The sequence below is a fragment of the Xyrauchen texanus genome, chromosome 40 (genome assembly GCF_025860055.1).
Source record: "Xyrauchen texanus isolate HMW12.3.18 chromosome 40, RBS_HiC_50CHRs, whole genome shotgun sequence".
Taxonomy (NCBI): domain Eukaryota; kingdom Metazoa; phylum Chordata; class Actinopteri; order Cypriniformes; family Catostomidae; genus Xyrauchen; species Xyrauchen texanus.
The window spans coordinates 12,558,020-12,576,214 of record NC_068315.1 but is presented as its reverse complement, the minus strand read 5'-3'; the positions used below and the strand labels follow the sequence as shown (position 1 = coordinate 12,576,214).

General features: G+C 38.8%; 1 protein-coding gene across 3 annotated transcripts in view; it reads right to left on the bottom strand.

Annotated features, from left to right (window-relative positions):
• LOC127633597 (pro-neuregulin-3, membrane-bound isoform-like) overlaps window positions 1-18,195 on the bottom strand; it is a 207,940-nt gene that overhangs the window by 96,920 nt on the left and 92,825 nt on the right. The gene's annotated exons all lie outside the window — the stretch shown is intronic.

Sequence of the window (18,195 nt, the reverse complement as noted above, 5' to 3'; positions counted from 1 at the left end):
GAAATGAACTTTTTATTAAGTGGTAGCCTAATATTTGCCCCCTGGAATGGATTTAGAGGGGCATTTTTATTACTTTTATGAGGGCATATTATACTAACTATAACTATTCAAATACAAACCATATAAAAACACACAGCATCAAATGTCTCAGTTGAATGAATTTAATTTAATGAAATTAATTCTCAGTCTGAATAGCTATGTCTGTTAGTACCTATAAAATCAGATTAACATCAAATACAAAAGTAGGTTGAAACAATGCTTAAGACATCATTACACAATAAAAGATCAGCAAAATAACTGGCCAGTAACTACCCACATGTTTTTTTTATTTGCACATTTTAATTGTATTAAAAAATCCCATCAAATTAAATTGAGTAATCTTAAACAAAACAAGATAAAAAACCTAAAGGTTTAAAGTTCTATTTTTACATTTTGTTTTTGAAATTTGAATATTTTTTTGAAATTTTAAAGCATAAATATTAAAATTGTTTTTACAGCTCTCTGGTAGATTTGTCATCACTGTTTCAAGTTTTAAAATAGTTGGGATGGTTTTCTTCACAATTGTTTTTTTAAAGATTATTTTACAAAAAATAAATAAATAAATGAATACAGTGAATACAAATGTCCAAACTAAACCAATACTAAACTCATCATTTGATAAGTCTAATGGAATATTATGAAATAGCTATATGAAATGTTAGATAACAGATAAAACAACAAATAAGGCACTAGAGTGGCTTTTTTATGCATTTTTATGCTGATTTGTAACATGACTCAGACCATATGAACACTCGATGGGACTGCATTACATTGACTTGATTCGTTTTAATTAGTGTAATTTATGAACAAAAATAACAAACTTAATAAAGGCTGAAGCATTATACATCAGCAAAACTAAATTGCCTGCATTAGCACCTTCCTGTTTTTCCTCTGCTCAAATAGCAGCAGTGATTCAACAATACGATCTCAGGTAGTGCTGCTCATAGACTGCAGGCAATTAGAGCTGCACCTTTTAATCTGACTCATAACATAGATCAACATGGACATAAACATCTGCTGTTTTGTTAGCAGTCACTCATAATAGAATATCAGGACCTGCCGCAAGCTGGAGCATGTTTACACAATCATGCCACCACCAAGCATGTCCATAAGCAACAAACACAATACACTGAAGGTTTGCACACTCACATACATACTGCCCATAATCTCTCTGACATCTGCCACATGATGAAATAAAGCAGACTTTCATAACTGTGGCAAAGATGACTCTAAACAAGCAAAAGCTACATCTGTAGTTTACAGCTGGCAGCAGAGAAGAGAGCCTCATTTAGGGTTATTGTAGTTTTGAATTTTGAATTTAGTTTTTATGATAACACTTTACAATGAGGTTGTATTCATTAACATTAGTTAATGCAATAGTTAACATGAAGTAAAAATTATCAATACGTTTACAACATTTTATATAACTTGTATTCATTTCAGCATATACTAATACATTTTTACATTTTACATGACTTCTTATTGTAAGTATTACTGTTTTTATTTCTTTTTTATTTTAAATTAATACTTTTATTTCCTTTTTAGTAAAAGCTGCACTTTTTTGGTTAAAAATGAACAAATTACCATTATTGATTGAGTACATCAACAATCAGTGATCTAAACAATGTCCTTACCTTACCCTGTTTAACTTCTATTTGCTGTCGTGTTCGATTTTGCATGAAATCGCTGGTTTATGATGTTCATCCTTGCATCATTACGTCATGTTCGCACACAAAGGAAAGAAGTGCCGGCTGTCTCATGTTCTAGCTGGAGAACCTAACTATGCTGTTTATCTCAGTTCAATAACACATGCAGTTCAGGACAGCATCATTGCAGTCTAGATGTATGTTTATCTGTTATCACTTTGGCAAAGCTGTTTACCTGCTATAATGCTTGGATATGTTATCAGTAGGGTTGCTTATATTGCTTGTCATGCTTGAATGAACTGACAACAAAATGTGTAGTTATATTTACATTATCTTAGTGGGTGAAATGTATTTTAGTTTAGTTTCAGTTTCTTCACTTATGTTAGTTTTCATTTTTATTTAAATGTGTATTAATAATAATTATAAAATAATAATTTTGGACTTTGTCTGTTTGCTTGTTTGTGGGTGGCATTTGTGTGTTCTTTCCTAACATGAATCTTAAAAGGATGAGAAAAACAAAACAAAACATGGCAACCCAAATAGGGCCAGACACCTGCAGTAACAAGGGAAAGGTCAAATCAATCTGTTGTTCTCACGTATTGATGGATAAATCTTAGGTCACTGGTGCAGAAGACGATGACGGATCAGAAAATTGTTGCAATGAGGAAAAAGAGAACCAAGATGCTTTTGTTTGAGAAAGCTGCGATGGATGACTCCATTATACAGATTCACGCGGTAGCCAACAGCCACTTTTTACCACTGTAAACAATACAATAAAAGTGGAGATTTCCTTATCCTGGCCCTCGGACAGCAACACCATGGGTTTTTCATACCCTTATATCCAACTGTGTTTAGAAACTGGGGTTTTATAACATGGTATAAATCATTGCAGAAGCATTGATCAAATTACCATTGATCTGCACATTTTGTTGTTAAAATGGAGGATTATGTTCAGCAGATTATTAATCAAATTTTTCTCTGAGTGGCATTTCAAACCTGACTGGTGTACTGCTTCTGACTGGCCAGTCGATCAGCAATCAGCAGTGTTTACTGTGTGACCAAGTGCAACTTATGAACCTGATCGCTCACCACTGCAGCTTTAATGTAGGTGCTCATATAACCTAGAATCCCGAGGCCAACCTCAGGCGAGGAATCCCTAAGCATGCACTAACTAGGGCTGCCAATCTATTAAACATTTTTCAATCAAATTAATTCATTGATATTCTAATTGATTAATCCAAGTAATCACAATATATTGCATTTAACAAATATTTTCTTTAAAAATTCCCAAAATGATGAAGACAATATAAAGACATTACATTATTGTGACATATTAGTAAATAATTTGATGCAAAAAGAGGCTATAGAAATCAATACATTGTTTGTTTTATTTCCATATCATTGAACATAACGTATCACTGGACTAGTCCACATAAACATGTTATGCAATCAAGTTCGTCTGAGATAAACTTAAATACAATAACCATGACACACAACCATATTAGAAAATATTTTATTTTATTTAGAATAAATTCACGGTGAAGTGTACTCTTGAGGGGGTGGCGGAAGTACTCAATTAATTAATGAACATTGCAATCGATGCTCTGGGATTCAGAAGAGCTATTAGCAATCAGCTTAATTTTAAGAGTGATCATTGATGGGTTTATTAAATCAAACGTGTTGAATGCCTGCAGAGACGGCAATGAAGCATAGCACCCACAATGCCTGCTTTATTCTCTTGTGTTATATTGACAGATTATTGAGACAGAACGGAAATCCAGAGCATGTGGGAGGTGACCCCCACCATAGTGCCTAATTAAGTCTGCAGGGAATTAATGATTTCCTCTAGCCACAATGGGCTTTGTCTGTAAATACAAAGTTTTACAAATGTGAAAGTAAAGGAGGAGATGAGAACTGGCTTGAAGGTGTGACTCAAAATGTAATAGAAAATTCAAATAACAAACAAATATGAAGGACAGCTGCCTGTAGCTCTCTCTCTCTAACTGCCATCTCCGGTCGCTTTTATCCCTGGCTCGCCTCATCAGGCTGATTGGGGTCCAGGCATGCATCATTCCGGCCCGGCCCCACCCTCTCCAGTTCTCTGATGCGCCGTCGCGTGGTCCTCGATCACTCATCCACACTTTCAGTCGGACGACAGTCGCTTCTCCGACCCCCAGTGGACAGAACGGGAAATTCCTCAAAGCATTAAGAAGCTAGAAATTCATACTGGCAACTAGGAGTCTGAGCTGACCAGCATCTGGCCAATGTAACTGCCACAAAACACGTAAGGGTGTTCAGATAAACCCAAACTTTACTAAAAACCCCCACAACTGGCAAGCACATTCCAGAGAAAGAACAGTGACCATGAAAACCTGGGGTTTTCAGAAATCAAAGAGTTCCGTTCACTTAAAATGATATACCGAATGACCATCGTGTGACTGTCAGCTTTTATACCCATAACATGCTTAAAACACATTGTTCAAGACAGAGATATTGAACAGACTCTCACTGTATCTGAACTTTTGGAAAGTCTCTTAAGCCGGACCAAAACAAGTGCATCCTCTCCAAAGGCACAAGATAAACTTTTCTTGGGTTTTAGAAATGCATAGACAGTTGACATACACCTTAGCTAAATACATTTAAACTCAGTTTTTCACAATTCCAGGCATTTAATCATATAAAATATTCCCTGTCTTAGGTCAGTTAGGAACACTATTTTACGAATGTGAAATGTCAGAATAGTAGTAGATAGAATGATTTGTTTATGTTTTAATTTATTTCATCACATTCCCAGGGGATCTGAAGTTTACATACACTTTGTTAGTATTTGGTAGCATTGCCTTTAAATTGTTTAATTTGGGTCAAACATTTTGGGTAGCCTTCCACAAGCTTCTCACAATAAGTTGCTAATATTTTGGCCCATTCCTCCAGACAGAACTGGTGTAACTGAGTCAGTTTTGTAGGCCTCCTTGCTCGCACATGATTTTTCAGATCTGCCCACAAATTTTCTATCGGATTGAGGTCAGGGCTTTGTGATGGCCACTCCAATACCTTGACTTTGTTGTGCTTAAGCCATTTTGCCACAATTTTGGAGGTTTGCTTAGGGTCATTGTCCATTTCAATGACCCATTTGCGACCAAGCTTTAACTTCCTGGCTGATTTTGCTTCAATATATCCAAATAAATTTCCTTTCTCATGATGCCATCTATTTTGTGAAGTGCACCAGTCCCTCCTGCAGCAAAGCACCTCCACAACATGATGCTGCCACCCCATGCTTCGCGGTTGGAAAGGCCTCACCCTTTTTCCTCCAAATATAACGATGGTGATTAAAGCCAAACAGTTCAATTTTTGTTTCATTAGAAGGACATTTCAAGTAAGATGTTTGTTTCCATGTGCACTTGCAAACTGTAGTCTGTTTTTTATGGCAGTTTTGGAGCAGATGCTTCTTCCTTGCTGAGCAGTCTTTCAGGTTATGTTGATATAGGACTCGTTTTAATGTGGATATAGATACTTTTTACCTGTTTCCTCCAGCATCTTCACAAGGTGCTTTGCTGTTGTTCTGCAATTGATTTGCACTTTTCACTCCAAACTACGTTCATCTCTAGTAGACAGAATGCATCTCCTTCCTGAGCGGCATGATGGCTGTGTGGTCACATGGTGTTTATATTTGCATACTCTTGTTTGTACAGATGAATGTGTCAAGTCAAGTCAACCTTTATTTATAGAGCACATTTTTATATAAGCACCCAAAGTGCTCAATATATAATAGATCAAACAAACAAAATTACAGAGTGATATAAAAAAATATTTAAAGTAAATTATAAAACATAATAAATTAAATTAAAACATTTAAATACAAAACCATGTATTTATCCATTTATCCATTCAATGATCTATTCAAAAGCTACAGAATAAAAATGTGATTTTTAAAGATTTAAAAATGGCTACTGATGAAGCTGACCTCACATGGAAAGGGAGATTATTCCATAGATTAGGACCTATCACAGAATAGGCATGGTCACCCTTAGATCTATAGCTGCAACGAAGAACCCTCAATAGAAGTTGATCAGAAGACTTGAGCGCTCTGTAGGGGGAGTACGTTTGTAGAAGATCACTGATATATTGGGGTGTGAGACCAGAGAGTGCCTTGTAGACAAAAATCTGAATTTTTAAATTGACCCGGAATTTCACAGGAAGCTGCCGTGTTTTAAACTAGCTGTAGGTGGGATAACGCAGTTTGGGCAGACCAATGTACAATTAGTTACGATAGTCTAACCTTGATATAGTAAGTGAGTAGACCACAATTTCCAAGTCTTTACGTGGTTCCTTCAGGCATTTGGAAATTGCTCCCAATGATGAACCAGACTTGTGGAGGTTCACCTTTTTTATTTTGAGGTCTTGGATGATGTCAAGCAAAAAGGCATTGAGTTTGAAGGTAGACCTAAAAATACATCCACAGGTATACCTCCAATTCAGTACACCTCCAATCAGAAGCTAATTGGCTAATTGTCTAAATTAGTTTCATAATTTTCTTCTTTTCCAATCTGCTTTAAGGCACAGTTACAGTGACGCACTGGAATTGTGATATAATCAGTTAAAAGTTAAACAATCTGTCTGTAAACTATTTTTTTTTTAATTCTTGTGTCAGGCACAAAGTAGATGTGCTTGCCAAAACTATAGTTTGCTAACATTAAATCTGTGTGGTTCAAAAATTAGTTTTAATTACTTTAACCTAAGTGTATGTAAGCGTATGAATTGAACTGAACATATATTATGAACTCTAACAATATGAAAAATACATCACATATTGTCATTATTCTACACTGCACAATGCCCAGTCTATTTTTGATAGTAAAAAATTATTTTACACAAATTATTATAGCCTGTTGAAACAATTAAAATATGTGTTATGACTTGAAATCACTTTTATAACTGATACATTGGTGATTATGATTCTTAATCTTGTATGATCCATGTTGAAATAGTTAGTTAACGTTTATTCAGAGCAAATGTATTGTGTCTGATATGTTAACCCTCTGGGGTCTGAGGGTGTTTTGGGCCCTGGAGAAGTTTTGACATGCCTTGACATTTGTGCTTTTTTCAGTTGCTTTAAAACACATTAATGGCTAAAGTCTGATAACACTGTATTCAGCACAAACTGGGCAAAAATAATATGTGAGCAACATGTGTGTACATGTTTGCATTATTGAGAAAATAATGTTTATGCATGGTTTTTGAAAAAACAAAATGTTTAAGTCATTGAAATAAGGCCATATAACACATATTAAACATTTGTCCGCAAGCCTTTTGAGAACTGGATCTTGTAGCCTAGAGTTGTTGCTACAAAATGATGTGAAAACCATCCTGATCACCCATTCATATGAAATAATATAGTAATTGAACTTTTGTAAGGTGTGAACTATCATGAATATTGATTGTAATTCACAATCTGAGGAGACAAAAGACCCCTCCCCTGGGCCTATCAATGAGGAATGTGTCAGAAAGAGAATGAATGTGGGGAGACTTAATGATCAAAATCAAGTTTTAAGTTAAAAGTAATCTGACTATACATTTTCTTTACATATAGACTTTATTTAATTTTAGACCTACACTACCATTTAAAAGAAGTCTCTTCTGCTCACCAAGACTGCATTTATTTGATCCAAAATACAGTAAAAACAGTGATTATTTTGAACTATTTTTACAATTTAAAAGAACGGTTTTCTATTTGAATATATTCTAAAATGCATTTGTGATCAAAGCTGAATTTTCAGCATCATTATTGCAGTCTTCAGTGTCACATGATCCTTCAGAAATCATTATAAGATGGTGATTTTCTAATATGGGCATATTTAAAGTGCATTTTACTAATTTAACCTGAACACATATTTGCAGGCACAAGCTTTGTTTATGATAATGAGGCAGCATAAACACAAAAGCATTAAAATATAATCTAAACATCCATATTATTTTTATATCATATTACATATCATATTTATATCATACAGCATACAATTTAAATACCTGCTTTAGTTGAAACAGCATTTAAATGTAACTAAAACTTGCCTATTAGGACATATTTCAAATGTTAATACTCTGAATCCTGGCTGGCAAGTCTGGAAACAGTTCCACTAGTAAAATATGTACATGTTTATATAAAATAGCATGTCAACTAATGAAAACTAAATGACTTACTCGTCCGAAATTGTATGCTCGGCTGGATCAAGTCTCTCTTCAAAATATAAACGTTCATCAGACTCTTCTTCTGAGGAAAATTGTTACTCTTTGTCACTATCCAGGAGTTTTTTCACTTGTGTATCATGCTGTCTTTCAAATGTGCAGAAAAGTTAATGACTTTGTTTTTAAGGCACAGTCGGGGGCGTTTACCATTTGATTTGATCGTCTCAGCACATTAGCGTATTAATGGTGCGCTCTGCTAGTGGGTGTGATCACATTAGAGATAATTAGCTGAGCCAGTAAAAACTGTACATGGCTTAGTTTCATGCAAATTACATTGCAGGAGAATATTTGTTTTAAATTTGAAATTTGTTTTATTTAAAATTAGACATTTTAAACTTTCTTTAGACATGTCTCATGTTTGTGTGATAAGTATTCGCTGAGTTTCAGTTCATTTTCGATGTGTTTCGACGTGTTTCAGATATATGCTCGCGAACCCAGAGACTGCTTACAGCTCACCCTTTTTATATTCTTTATTTTACAAAAGCACAAGGTTCTGTTGTTATTGTGAGTGTACAAAAATAAAAGTAAACCTTTTATAGTCTCTAATGATGTCTTACACTTATCTGTATGCCCCAAAATGACGGAGAATTTTACAATGTTTCCGCTGTAATGACGGAAAAATCCAGCAGGACACGCCGGTGCATCCGTCGACCCCAGAGGGTTAAGGTTTGTTTTTCCTTTATTACTCTAAAGAGTTAACAGATATGTCATATCAACTCAGCACGGCCGCAGAGTGATCATACGTAAACCTTAATTTTTTTTATATTCCCAGAATAAATCATAATTCCCTTCTTAAAGTTGTGAGCAGATACAATGAGACTACTGTATTACATATTAAATGGTGGATAATTTTTTATCAAATTTCTAATCTGATTATTTGTCATTTATACTACATTTATTGTACAATTTACAAGATTTACAAGATTCTTAAACTAATCATTTACATATAAAACCCTACATGACACAGCACAGTGTAGGATGTTATGAGCAGATGAATTAACCACTTCTACGCAGAATGACTTAAACACAGAATCTACACTAACATTCACCTGAGCAATAAAGATATTCGGACTGGTGCCGGTCAGTCTGAATTTCTGAAATCTAGAAAATCTTAACTGTCTTAAATACATATGGCAGGTCTGTCTGAACACACTCCTAGAAAAAAACCCCACAACTGGCACACACACTTTCCAAGAGATACATAAAACACCGTCACCATGGAAACCAGTGAAATCACAGAACAAAGACAGAACTCTCTACACTTAAAATTATAATACTAATCATGAGGCATGTTTCTGGCTCACCAGTTTGAAGCTTAATTCATGAACATTTGACATGGACTTTAGACTTTTCTTATTTCACTCAAATCCAAATACACAGCCATGTGTAAAATTATACTATAATCCTTGTACTAAAAATATGGACAAATGCAAATGCATCCAGATTATGTTTTTCATAATGTGTAAGTTATTATTTGTGTTTAAAACTAACAAAATAATTAGTAGGAGGTTTTTATCATGCATTATAACTGAATTATAACTGTAATTATATAAGAAAATACAAGTATGTGGTATGTAATTGATTGTCTCTTAAATTCCAGAATGATGCCGTGAAGTATATTCAGGATTATGTGCAGTTAAGTTTAAAATTTTCACTTTTTGAGCGGGAAAAGGGACAATGGGCCATAAATTAATTATCTTGATGGGAGGACAGAAATGACCATGTGACCCCTCAAAATACACTTCTCATTTGCTAAAGGCACCTTTGGGGTGCGGCCAACCTCAACTCAACAAAACCTCCGCAATTAGGATGAACTCTCTCTCTCTCTCTTGGCTCTTGTCTTTGCCGTGGCTGGCGTCACTTCGGCGCCCCTCTGCCGAGGTTCCACACAATGTGGAGTTCAGGAAAACTCAGAACACAAAGTTCAGAGGAGCTCTTCAATGAGCTACGACTTTTACACATGATGGGGAGTCACAGGTCTCCCTTGCTGGTGGCCTCGCTTCAAAGCCCCACCTGATCATTCCAGCACCAAACTATCCACCATCCACAATCTGAACAGAGGTCCAAAACATTGATGGGTAACAACCACGACTTTCTACAGACCCAGCCAAAGAACAAAAGAACAAAAGCAATGCAAAGCAAGGATACGCAAAGAAACACAATTAAATCTCCAGACTTTGCCTAGAAAGTGATGGTGTTTTATTTAAATACTTCAGGTAAACCGATTGCAAATCAAGGTATACTAAATGAAGTATCAGGGCATAGTCTATAGTTTCATAAAGTTAAATGTTCTCTGTTAAAGATCATTTCCATTCACTTTATGTTACAGTTCACTCACCAAGCTGGTTTTATGTTCGTCTATGTGTGTTATATGTGTGAGCTTATAATATAATATCAATTAATAATCGATACAATGCAGTCAATAAACTTCCGACATTCAACTACAAACTAAACAGTGACGTGATTAGATATGGTAACCAAAATAAGCCTATAACACATGAGAGGACGGTATGTGTGTGTGTGTGTGTGTGTGTGTGTGTGTGCGTGAGAGAGGAGTGACATGCACGAAATGGCAGACGTGACTCTCGTGGAGAGTACGTCACGTGAGATTTCCGGCCAGAGAATATGGCCGCGAATGTGGGCGGAGAGAAGCCGGTTAATGGCGTCAGAAAATGGTTTGAGTTCCAGGGCTGAGAAAGAATGTTATAAGTAACATTGCTAACACTGTTCCATCAAATTATACTGGTGTTTTTTTAGCCAGTTTACAACTATCTCTCTTACTCACTTGCATGATGTTGTAAACCAACTAAAGCCCAATGGCTCTTCCTTAGATGTTAAGTGTTTGATGTTGTTGGACCTACTCTTCTACATTTGATTAATAAGTGCCTTGAACCAGGAGTTGTCGCTGACTACTTGAAGCATGCCTTGGTACAACCCAGACTTAAAAGGCCTTATCTTGATTCCGCAGTTCTATCGAATTTTAGACCCATTTCTAACCTCTCTTTTTTAACTAAAATAGTGTAGAAAGTAATTCTCCACCAACTTCAGAGTTTCTTGGTTGAAAACAAGATCTTTGATATGTTTCAATCAGGATTTAAGAAATCTCATTCTATGGAGACAGCTCTCTTAAAAGTTTTAAATTATGTTTTATTATGCACCGACTCCAGAGATTCTGTAGCGCTAGTACTGTTAGATCTGAGTGCTGCTTTTGACACTGTGGATCATAATGTTATTTTGTCTCGCCTAGAACAGGTTGTGGGCATAAAGGGTTCAGACTTAAGTTGGTTTTAATCATACCTGAGTTTTTCAGTCAATATAGGCCAATTCCACTCTGAGCCTACAGTTGAAAGAACAACTCACATTTTAATTGCAGTTCTTTTTTTTCAGTTTCATTTGAATTTTTAGTTACAATAAATATAAATTTAAGTTTAAAGTTTGAAATCAAGGTGTCTTGCTGTGTAGGTGTAGACTTAACAATAACCTTTATTTTATTTTTTTTGCGACCAACCATACATTAAAACCATACATCAAAACTTGATTGACCAAGACTCTTCTCATCAACTCGGTCTCTACGCCGATGTAACTTGAGACCATCACAGGAAATGGGAGTGGATTCACAGTGTGCATCTGCACAGTGGGATTCAAGAGTGCTCTTTGCACATCCAGGGGCAGCCAGCTCATGCATGACATGATAATTGCTCAGCTTCTGGTTATTTAGTGATAAATCCCTGCTCTTGTTATTCCCAGAACGTTTTGTCATAACATTTTATTCATCCCGGTTACTATAAAATTTGCAATTGTTTTCCTCGAAGGCAATCTACACAAGCAAGTCCCTTGATAAGTTCCCTGAAATAGCCTTGCATAGCTTAAAAATGTAATCAGAAATCCCTCTGGGTTATTTAACCAAAAAAGGGTAAGTGTTGAGCTATTGGACAAAAAGGATATGTCCACTCTTTAAGACCCCATATAAAAGGTATAAATGTGTGTGAATGTGTGCAATATGTGCCCAAAAACTCAGCAGAAAGATTTCACATCCCTGTTGAAAAGATCAGCATTGACAGTCACCAGCATATGTTGTTTTTGGATGCTGGTAGCAAACTAGTTAAGCTGCTAGATAAGAAGACACTTGACAAGGAAAATAGTTCTGTCATAATTTGGCACTCTCATGTCTTTAAAAAATCATATGACTTTCTTATGCAGAACAGAAGTGCAGCTTTTAAATGAATTGCTTTTTCTTCACAATAAAATGACATTTGATAGTGACTTAATTTAAAGCTGAAAAAGGACCAAAAGTATCATACAGTCCAAGTGTGACATGTGTGTCATATCCCAAGTGATCAAAAGGCATATGATTTTGGTTTCAGTGAGAAACAACCTGAAATTTAAGGCATTTTTCAGTGAAAATCTTGACTCAGTTGCAGATTCATAAGCTTTATGAGAGAAGATAGTTCACAGAGGCTTGCCTGTTTTTTTATTTTTTTTAGTTTTGCAAGTTCTCCTGTGAACATCCATGCAACTATAATGTCAAGATTTTCACACAAAAAATTACTACATTTTAGGTTATTTGAATATTCATAAATGTTTTGTAATGACATGAGGATGAGTACATTTTTGGGTGAAATTTTTCTTTAACTAGCATAACCAGCAAGACTTCCTTGGCCAACCAACTTCACCAGAAATATCATACTGATAGACGAGTATTTTTTGCATGTTAAAAGCATGGCTATGCTGGCCTACCAGCTTGACCAGCACCAAACCAGCATAAACAAGCTGAGAGAAGAATGGAAATTCATGCAGGTCTGAGCCAGCCTTTACAACAGGGATCCTCCGAAATAGTATTTACAGAATATTAAAATGTGGTTTAAAGTAGCTTTGAATGTGAGAACAAATCATAGGCGTGTTGTTCCAATAGCCCACTCTGCATGATTACAAAATAATGTATTATGTAATGCATGTAATGTAGCACTTCAACAATTCAGCTCTGAAAATAATAAAGAATTCAGTTTTTTCATTCAGTCTCAATACCCCAAAGAATGAGCAGATGAAAGGAAAATGGGTTTTAAATATTAAAACGACATCTCTATTAATCAGCTCCATATAGCTGGCAATCCATGAATATCCATGTGTAAAAACACACATGCTTTCAGACAAACCAGGAGACAGCCATGCACATTTACATTTGTAACATTTTCCTGAAAACCTTCCCCGTAATCACCCTGCTCATTAGTGTGCTTATGCAGCTGCTGATCTCTGGGGAGACACCAGAATGAGGAGAGTACTTCTGCGCTGTTTACTGCATTGCACATCAAACACTGCACACACACAGAGCAAGAAGGTCTTCTGGGAACCCTGGGCTTAGCTTTCCCATCATGCACCACTGCTCACTGCCCTGCTGCTCTCTCCTGAGTGGAGTCGTGAGGCAGGGAGTCCATGTCTGACCGTGCTTCTAGGATGACAACACATCAAACAAGCCCTGAAAAAGTGAGTATTGTGTTGTATATTTTGAATAATGTATGTCAATATATTAGAATAAACTACTTATGAAACCATATCTGAAAAAAAAAGTTGTTGAAAGAAACTATCCTGGATCTTGTTATACTGAATTAGAGGGATAGTTCACACAAAAATAAAAGAAGTCATTACATACCCTAATATCATTCCAAACCAGTATGCCGTTATATTTTATATTTAAGTAATACACAAAAAGTATTTCAAGACTTCTGAAGCCATACGTTACATGTGCTTTTTGTGAGGAATACAAGTTATTCGCTGTCTTTCTCATTTTCACATTTTCTCTGAAGTATATGTCTAGCCGGCTTCCACATCCAGATTTTAAAATGCCACACTGACATGCACTTATGTCAAAATGCATTGGTTCTCGTGTGCATATTAACTAAATGCAAACTGCCAGACTTAAATTCTGCATGTCCATGTAAGCAACAAAGCTCTCTCATGCTTCAGAAGACTTGGAACATAGTGGACTACTTTTCTGATACTTTAGTGTTTTTTTATTTAAATGTAATATTTTTTTTTAATGTTTTCTTTAGATTTTTTTGGAGTTTGAAAGCACCTGATCACTATGAACTATCGTTGTATGCCAAGGGCTGCATAAAACGATTCATTTTTACTTTTGCATTCCACTGAACAAAATAACAACTAAATAATGACAGAATTTTAATTTTTGGGTGAACTATTCCTTTAATTTAAATGAATTTGAACTATGTAGTGATTTTTCTCTGCGGATTTCACTACACACAGGCCATGACACAAGCCCTTAGAGTTTGTTGACCTTTAACAGCCCCCACCTTGCCTCTTTCTTTCACATGTGCCCAGTGGGGCCTCCTGTCATGGACAAATAGAAATTAGTGGGGGACATATATGTAAAAGTGCCTTTCCTGTCAAGTGGGCGGAGGACTACGAGTGCCTCTGTTTACTGAATGCTCATGATGGCTGTACACACAGACATCTGTCACACAGTAACAGCATGCCTGTCCTTCGCCGGTCAGGATGACAGGCCCTTGGGGCAACATATAGCAATAAGACTGCTCTCAACTCACTATAGGGTTGGGAACTGGAACCATTTCCGCCCCAGGACATTTAGCCGCATTCTCTTTTCTTGAATGCTTGCGTTCCTCCACAGATGCTTGCTGAACAATGTATCTAGCACTTCTATTCATTGACAGGGCTGCTAAATATTTTAGCTAAGTTGTGAGATTGCAGTCTGATGTAGACAATACAACTTCGTAATGCAATGTCCTTATCCGCAACAAGTCTAGTCCGATTTGCAAACACTTGACTCTAGCGAGCAGGTTCTTTGAATCAGTCAAAAATACTCCAAAGTTCTTCTTAAACTCATGAGTTATTGGTTTGAATTAGTCTAATGACTTACTGACTCAGTGTTTACCTATCTGTCACTCACTTAAAGTTGTGTTGATGTAGTGACACTAGGGGTTGCTCTTGTGAGCCCCAAACACCTCTGATCATTGAGAAAAGGCCAATGGGAATTGGCGAGAGGAATTTGCATGCCACTTCACCGGACATAAAGGCATAAAAGGAGCTGGCTCGCATCCACTCATTCAGATGTTTTCTCCGGAGCCGAGCGGTGTTCATTCATTGAATTCATTAATGAAATTCCACTGTTGATCCATTCACCTCTGCGTATGCTGTTGGATATATGGCACATTTCAGTGATTTCTCCCCCTCGTGCATGAATAAGTGCAGAGAACACTTCTGGGTGCTTTGACAGCTAAAAGAGAGTATATATTCTAATAATAAAAGAGAACACTGAGACAGCATTCGTGGATGGCTCATACTCTCACTGCGAGAGCATGACCATGGCAACGTTGCGGTCCTGGCTTTCCTTCTTAGCTACTCCAGCCGCTTCCCGCCCCGGTCCTTCTACCAACAGGTACGAGTCCGTGTCGGTTAGTGCAGGGGGTGATTTGGGGACCCCGATGGGAGTGCTTCCGCCAGGTAATCGCACACTGACCTCCCATTCCCCAGTAAGCTCGTTTGCCCCAGTTAAGTTCTGGAATGAGACATGTAGCTCACCCCAGGGGGAGTTTAATGTCTCATTTGGGGCTTGAGAACAGGATGAGCTCTCGATCGCAGCATCGGAGGAGTGGAGGACTCGTCTGGGCTTCCACCTGTGGCTTAACCAGGTCAATATGAAGGATGATGACCTGGTTAAGGAGTGGTGGTGGCCTAGTGGGCTAAAGCACATAACTGTTAATCAGAAGGTCGATCCCCACAGCCACCACAATTGTGTCCTTGAGCAAGGCACTTAACTCCAGGTTGTTCCGGGGGGATTGTTCCTGTAATATGTGCACTGTAAGTCGCTTTGGATAAAAGCATCTGCCAAATGCATAAATGTAAATGTAAATGTGAAGCCCCAATCTCCCAGACTGGCCTGTTCGGCGACACCGTCGAGGACATTGCCCAGCAGTTCTCAGCGGTCAAAAAAGCAGACAGAGGCTATCCAACATATCCTGCCCCGGTGTGGCTAAAGGTCCCACCCCACGTCTGCTCGTCACCAAGGGTGTCCCCCTGCGGGAAGTTGACACCCCCGATCTCACGGTCCGGCACCAAGAGCCCCAGGATGGCCTCTAAGCACCCCTGAGATGGACGACCCAGGGAGAAATAAACCCGTTGGCTGTTATAAAGGGCCGGGAGGAGAATCTTTAGTTTACTTTGAATTTGACTTCGGCGCACACCCGAGGGGTTGCGGCACCCACATTTTCAAAGAAAAAGTGGTTTCCTCATTTCATGGGTCACACAGCAGGTGTATCTGGCCATCATTTGCATCCTCAATTATCTCGATGACGGGCTGATTCTAGCTCACTCTCGAGATCTGTTAGAGCACAGGGACCTGGAGCTCAGGCACATCAGCCGGTTGGGGCTTTGGGTCAACTGGGAAAAGAGCAAGCTCTCCCCGGTTCAGAGCATCACTTTTCTCTAGATGGAGTTAGACTCAGTCTCTATGATAGCATGCCTCACAAACGAGAGATCACAGTCGGTGCTGAACTGCCTGAAATCATTCAGGCAGAGAACGGCAGTCTCAGTGAAACAGATTCAGAGGCTCCTGGAGCGTATGGCATCCTCTGCGGCCATCACACCGACCTGCCACCACATATTCAGCTCTTGGAAGGACCTTTCATTTCTGTAGGCAGGAGTCCCCTTGTCCAGGTGTATCATTGTTACGACAGACACCTCCAAGTTAGGCTGGGGTGCCGTGTGCAACGGGAATGCTGTTGCGGGGTCCTGGACAGTGCCACGACTAAATTGGCATATCAACTGCCTCGAGTTGCTGGTGGGTTTGCTGTCCCTGCGGAGGCTTTTGCCATTTCTGCAGGGAAGTACGTGTTGGTCCGGATGGACAACAAGGCGACAGTAGTTGCATGCTGCAACTCGTCCGCTGTCTCCTCCTCTGGAGTCAGCCATGACTGAAGTCATTGTGGGCCACTCACATCCCAGACGACCTCAACCACACAGCGGATGCGCTGTCATGGCAGGTTACGCTCAGGGGAGAGTGGAGACTTAAGCTGATTTAGACCAGCTCAGGTACACCTGTTTGCTTCCCGGGACCCTTCCACTGCCTGCTCTGGTACTCCCCTTGGCCAGTTCGGTCTGGAATATTCTCACGTGGTCTTGAGGCCCCGACCGGGCTATGTGTCTGTAGAGCAGTGGGCTGGGCAACACCCAATACCTTCATGAGATTTTATAATCTCTGGGTTGAGCTGGTTTTGTCCTGTGTGTTGTCATGTACGAACAGGTAAGTATGCAGGGGAGCGTGCCGGGTGTACCGCTTGCATACAGCACCTTCCTCCTCCCAGAGGGGAAGATGTGCACTTTTCATCCGCCATGTGAGTTCCCGAGACAGTGAACCCAGGATGTTTTTCCTCCCTAGCCCTGTGGCAGGCTAATTCGGCAGAGGAATTAGCCCAGTACATGTGCTAGTGTGCCCTGTACTGGGGTAGGTGCTCCACATGTGCTGCTAGCTGTGGTTACCCCTTGTGATTTATATTCCACGGTACGTTTCCCTGTTGGTAAATCCACGAATGCCATGGGCAGAGATCCCTCTGCCTCCTGTCGCAGTGTTTGTAGAGATCCTCCCCGCCGGGTAGGACCTACTGCAGGACTTCTTAAAACATGCGATACTGCCAGTAGGTAAGTCCATGTGACATATTCTCCACACGTTACCTCACCTCTCCGTGGTGTCTTTCCCCTTGAGGTCAGAGAGGGTAAGGACACCCCCCAACATGGATGCATATGGCCCCAGCTGATTCATTTTCATTTTTGTGGGAGAAAAAATAAGAGAAGAGGCCACGACTGGCACGGCCTGTACCCATTATGAGTTTGTTCTGTCCCCGGGGTGCAAGGGGCCATACGCCACTCATGGGGCATTGGGGGAGGTTAAGTGGGGGCCGGGTGCACTTGCTACGAGTCACACAGTGGTCTGCCCTCACCTGCACCGCCAGTTCACGTAAAACAGTTCAGCTGGTTGTGGCATTTCGTATAGGGACCTCTAGTGTCACTACATGGACACAACGTCAAGTGAGTGACAGATAGGGAAAGTCTTGGTTACTGTCATAACCTCAGTTATCTGATGGAAGAAACGAGACGTTGTGTTCCGCTTGCCAAAATGCTGAGCTACCCACTGAAATGGTCAGGATCCTGTCTCAGCTCTTCAGCGCATAATTTACTCACCTCATGATATCCCAGGTGTATATGACTTTCTTTCTTCAGCAGAACTCATTTGAAGAAAATAGAA